Here is a 6,646-nt window from a genome sequence, read left to right on the forward strand (position 1 = left end):
GTTTCTTTCATATCATAATGGCCATACGGTACGTGAATTTAGTATGCATTTATCTGGTCTGCAAACCCGTCAACAGTCAGGTCTTGTTCACGCTTTCAGTAATTTGTATGGATCTAAGAAACATAAAACCAGAAATAGGTTGAAGAAATATTCATGCGATTTGCTAGTAACAAGGAGTTGGCGTCGATAATTATTTTGGATACCATATATTTGCATAATTCCACAAAAAGTTAGTGCTTATCTTTAACAATTATTACTACTCTTGTCTGTATCATGACACAAACATTAATAAATACCATCAAAATATTTGTATTGACGCTCCATTCTAAAGGGTTATCTTCATTGTAGAATATGAACAAAATAAAGCTGTTCATATGAAGAAACAAAATATGTATATATAAATTCTAAAACTTTATCCAATACTGTACACATATGATGCATAACAATGCAAATAGAAACAATACATTTTAATAAAACAGCAATCGTTTGGCTGGTAATATAGATTCTGGTGACACACATCTACTATTTCTTGTAGATTTGTGTTATTTTTATTACGAAGCACCATAATTATAACCCTTATTCTTATTGCTTTGGTTTTGTATGTGTGTGTGTATCTGTGAGAGAGAGAGAGAGAGAGAGAGAGTGTGTGTGTGAGAGAGATTTGGACTTTTTAACGTAGCCTTAACATTTTTTCAGTCATATCGCTACGATGTCTGCAGTGTTGCAGTTTATAGTGATGTATAGCATGATGTCCCAAAAAGTCACATTATCCTGACACCAGATCGACCAGTCCTAACACTAACCTCTTAATGCCGAGCGCCAAGCCAGGTAGCTGTTAGTACCATTTTTGTAAGTCTTTGGTATGACTCGGCCGGGAATCGAACCCACGACCTCCCGCATCCGAGGCTGACGCTCTAACCACTAGGCCACCGGAGCGGTTGAGAGAGAGAGAGAGAGAGAGAGAGAGAGAGAGAGAGAGAGAGAGATGGAGAGCATTAAGTTCATCATGCATCTGAGATATTAAATTTAATAATTGCCATGTATTACTTACTATATGATGGACACTTCCCAAGATATAAATTATCAGACATGCCTTAGTAAATTGTTTTGACATTTAAGTATATCGATTTCTATTTTTTCTTTTATAACATACATATTCAACCACAAATAACGATACGTTGTCCAAAGGAAACCTTATATTACCCAGAACAGTGAATTAGTCATTCTCAACCACAACCATCAAAGAAGATAGCATAAAGCTTTTACTTTCCTGATAGATGGTATCGTTTCATGTAGAGAACCTGGACTAAATCCCTAGGCAAAAGACCAACATTCATCGAAATGAACGAAGAGCTTGGACAACTGTTCACCAAGCCAGCAACATAACATTTTCAAAAGACCTTATCTTGTATTGAACAGTGTATTAGTCATTCTCAACCATCCAAGAAGATAACATAAAGCTTTTTTTTTCCTGTTAGGATGTATTGTTTGATGCAGAGAACCTAGACTAAATATTAAGACAAAAGACCAACATTAAGTGAAATGAAGGATGTGCTTGGACACTATTCATCCAGCCTGCCAGTGATAATGTCTACTAATATAAACGCTAATGAAAGTTTAGTCAATACCATTACTATCATATTCTAGCTAATACGATGCTTAAAGCAGTAACGCTTCAATAAAGTTACATTAAATACCAGGGCGAAAAGTTACTTTTTTAGACATGCAGTCTGATTTTCTTTGTGTATTTTAAATATTAAGTCAAATATGTATTCTGATACTATTTTATCGCCTAGGTATTTGTAACTTAGGTGATTACATAACTGTCTAGTTTATAATACCAACTTTTTATTGATTTTGAGATGTTTATATATATATATATATATATATATATATATATATATATATATATATATTCGATACTTCATGAGTGTATTCTGTGTAAATATTAGGTGTTGTGAACAGTGTACAACACATGATTATTTTTGGATAAAAGTAGTTCCAATTAAATACGTGCAATGATTTAGATGATATATCGGTCATTTATTGCAATTACCATCATAGTAGTACACGTACTTAAATGTCCGGTCAACTTTGATAACTTATATTAATGTTTATTAAAAATGTTAACTCTACCTATAATAATCAGTAGATGCGTTGTTTAAATCTTTAATATAATATAGCAATGAACATATTTTCATTATAACGACTGTGTTCCAATGATTAATTACGTAAGGTAAGTTGTTCAAAACACTGAGTCTCTGTGCTGGTCAGCCTTGTGCCTACACGTTTGAATGTGGCAAAATATGTGTTCAGCCTTGTGTTTAATAATATGTATGGGTCAAACTAAGTATTCAGCCATGTACCGAAGTTGTCAGCCTAATCTTATCAATGAATCAAAATAAATTTTCATTCTTGTGCTTAATTATATGAACGAGTCAAAATAAGTTTTCATCTTTGTACCTAATTATATGAATGAGGCAAAATAAGTTCAGCGCTTAACCTTTCAATAATAGGAATGCTACAGCTTTAGACATTGTAGGATCAAAGAGATTTAACTCTATATCGGAATTTGATTATCATGCGATCCAGCTACTACGGTGAAGTCGTCTATCGTCATGCGTTTAAGGGCTTAAACAGGAAATACTTTATATAATAACCGTTTATCCTAGAAAATAGATTTACCAATCAAATGGTGATACAACTAAACTAAAGCGCCAAAATGTACGTACCAGCATACTGGATAAACGTTTCTGACAACCTTTTATATACATTTCAATAATACAAATTTAAAAAATTGCATAGGAAGTTTGGCTAGTTTCAATAATTGACTTTGAACTCAAACTTTTATCTTGATTACAAAACACGTTTAAAGCTACCAAGCTTGAAAGTGACCTGTCACAATTTGATATCCCTTCGCTAACTATTTGTCATGAGATAAAAGTTCTTCATAGGATGGAGGACTTAATGACTTACATAGGCAAAAAGGAAACATAAACACCATTCATGTGCAAGTTTAATTTTCATTTCCTGTAACTGGTCGGTTGCCCTTTTCTATATTTTTAAGTTAGACGTACCCTTCATAGACCTGGCAGCAAAATCTGCCCATAATCAATATCCAATAGGTGCTTGGTAACTGGGCTACTTTCACTTTTGCAAGGCCAGCAGACTATCTCCTTAAAACGAATAATGAACCAAAGCTATACAAAGACATGCTTAGGTTGCTCTATAGTGACAGTGTAAAGTGTTTTTTTAGTCACAAATTACAGACAGGCCTTAATACCAGGTTTGCACATCGGGTGTATCAGTTTCCGAGAATATGACTTGGCAATAACTGATTAATTTGAATTAAGATCACATGATTTGTCAATGCAAATACAAGTTCCAAAATTGTTTTAGTTAAAATGTATTAATGTAATTACGTAATTAGAAATTATTTTAAGATCTGTGATACAACCAAAAATACTCTTTAATCAGGCAAATTTTGTACAACGCAAAGCAAGAACACGTTGCATGGGAGTATTACATGTGATCTATATTACATATATAATGGCTCTTACCTTTAAGGCTTGTTGCAAATAAAATATATGAAATTAATAGATTATTTACTACCTTCAGTGAACCTTGACAAACAAAAGCTTGAAATTACTCAAGAATAATCGTAAAATTGTTTGAGGTGAGTATTAATGTAAGATCCGTATTATTATATGACAGAAACCAACCCCACATTGATTGAATAAACCACTAAATAGTTTAATATAATGTCGTTTTAGTATATTTTGATGCCTGGGACACTAAACAGTTCCCTTAAATTATTTAGGGCGTTATGCGTGACCTCGTGGTTATTATTGTACGTATGAAACATAAAAATGTATGAGTTAAGAACCCAACTAATTTTCGACCCGTGTAGTAACTACGTTAGTCTGTTTCATTGCCTTCGCTTGCATAATTTAAAGTTTGTTTAAGCAAATCAAGTGTCTTCTCTATTTTAATATTTTTTATCAAAACGATATCAAAGAAAATATATTTTATTATACCGTTAATAATGAAAATATCTCATAAAAGGAAAGTGAAAAATTGCTACATTATGCTAACTCCATCAGTCTGTTTTGATGTTTTAGAATTACTGCTTGAAAAATTTGTTTGCTATAATTGCAAGCCCGTGACAAGACTATACAACAGGCCAAGAGTTAATTTATTAGATAAATTTCAGTACAAAGGTTATAATACTCTCTCCATTGTTATTGCACATTCAATGTACTCACGATTTTAATATCGAAACAGATGATCTCCACAACTTATATCCTTGGTAAAGGACACAAAATAAAGATACAATATACACAAGACACCTTTCTAAGCAAGTATGAATGCTCAGCTATAGATACAATAGGATAATATACTTTTAAGCACATTATTACATTATAATAGAATCAGACATGAAACATATACAACATACTTGTGTAACTGTATTGAAAAAATATACCAGACGATTCAATGACGAGACAGAATATCTAGATAGTGTCGCTTTTAGTAAATTATATATTATAGTAGTATGGGTCATCGCCGGAAGTGATAAACATCTCGTCCAGTTCGTCTTGGATCTCGGTGAAGGATGGTCGTTTCTTGGGATCATAGCTCCATATCTTCTTCATCACCTTGTACCATATAATAATAATAATAATAATAATAATAATAATAATAATATGTTCATTTTAATGGCAATATCGAGTATTCCAGACCCTTTAGAAAAGTATTAAGTGTAATTTAAATCTCATAACGAAATCCAGATTTTTGGATCTTTATATAACATTCAGGATCGTTAACACATTCATTCATTAAACTAAAGTCAAGATATGTGCAAGCATTTTCTTTTTCTTAAGGTAGGTAATGTTGCTCGCATTTTCGATTTTCGATGAGGCTGAATATGTACTTAAATGTAGACTTTAGCATGCTAGAAGGTGTTGTTTCAGTCTGGCTATATTATGATATTATCTTCTTTCTGATGTCACACTCAAAATTAGAGGGAATGTCAACAGACTATTAAGACAGAAAACGATGCTGCTCTCATGATACAATATCTAGTATAGATATATGTAAACTAAATGATACAATTTCTAGTATAGATACATGTAAACTAAATGTTACAATATCTAGTATAGATACATGTCAACTAAATGTTACAATATCTAGTATACATGCATGTAAACTAAATGTTACAATATATAAAATAGATACATGTAAACTAAATAATAAAATATTTAGTATATATACATATAAACTAAATGATACACAAAGTGCGCTTCACTTCTTGGTCACATAATTTAAACTGAAAGTAGACGTAAGTGAAAGTGCTCAACTAGTTTAAAACTGCATCATGCCATCTTTGCCATCTTTACATACATAAGGTGAAACGTAGATGGAAGTGCCAACGTTAAATCAATAGGTAGAGAACAATATTCATGACAGTAGTGGTAACATATCTTCCAGAACAAAAGGTATATATTTCTTCTATAAAGAACCGTAATAGCCTCCATCTATATTCCCAGATGATTCAAAAAATTCATTGTCCATTGCAACGGAAAGTAAGAATAATTTGAATAATTTTACTAACGTGTCCTCACACTGCTCTGGTTTTGGCAGTCTCCTTTCTTCAGTCGGTCCTGTAGATCCCTGCTGCGCATGTTCGAGTAGGGACTATCTCATGTAATAGAATAAGAGTTACGACACTAATAATTCGAAATAAATGTATTTTATATAAAATACACTTCACACTTAATTGGATAATAACTTAATCACGTACAACAATACAATTTTCATTTAGTGTAAAGAACGTAGGACGATAGAATCGAATTAAAACATTACACTGAACTGTGTATGTGCTGTCTTAACGACAGAACGTTACGATTGTGCTATATTTATCAAAACTATGGATTGTGTATAGAGACCCGCCAAGACTAAATATCTACCAGAGAACAATTCCATATGACCAAGCATCACTCTTCTGCTTCGCTCTAACTGGGCTTTCCATGCACTCTGGTACCATCCACTTGATAGGAATTCTCTCTTGCAAACAATTTTACTTGGAAATGAAGGCCATTGGCTTCCATGAATGAGACTATTAATTTGCTACTTTATTATTTTCATAATACGATCTCACTAAAGTCAATAGGTTGTATTATGTAGTTCCATAAGAAATCCAAATTGAAACAGAAAGTTGGATAGAGTAAGTCAAATCCCGGCAAATGATCAGCATGTTTTGGTATTAACTGGTATCACCTCGCAATGTCTTAAGGCTCATTTGTAATTCCACCTGATGTCGTTTTCAGCAAAATAAGGACGCTGTATTTCGAGCTGAGAGCCAAATTGTTACAGGTGATATTTTCCGCAAGATGACGTTTATAAAAATGGTATTATTCTACAACATAAATCCCATGAGTGCAAATTGTTTTGCACCGGAATTTCAGGTAGCCATCGTCATGCAATTTATGTCATATTTTGAAACTGATTTGCAAAGATGATAATAGAGCACTCTCTGGAGCGCTGCACATAACTCCATATCAATGAGACGCACGTTTGCGTACTACGAAAGGTTTGTGGGAACAAATCTAGCCATGCGTAGTGACATAGCATCCTTCTGCTTTGACTT

Source organism: Sinohyriopsis cumingii, chromosome 18 (genome assembly GCF_028554795.1).
Source record: "Sinohyriopsis cumingii isolate HCF-2022 chromosome 18, ASM2855479v2, whole genome shotgun sequence".
NCBI lineage: Eukaryota > Metazoa > Mollusca > Bivalvia > Unionida > Unionidae > Sinohyriopsis > Sinohyriopsis cumingii.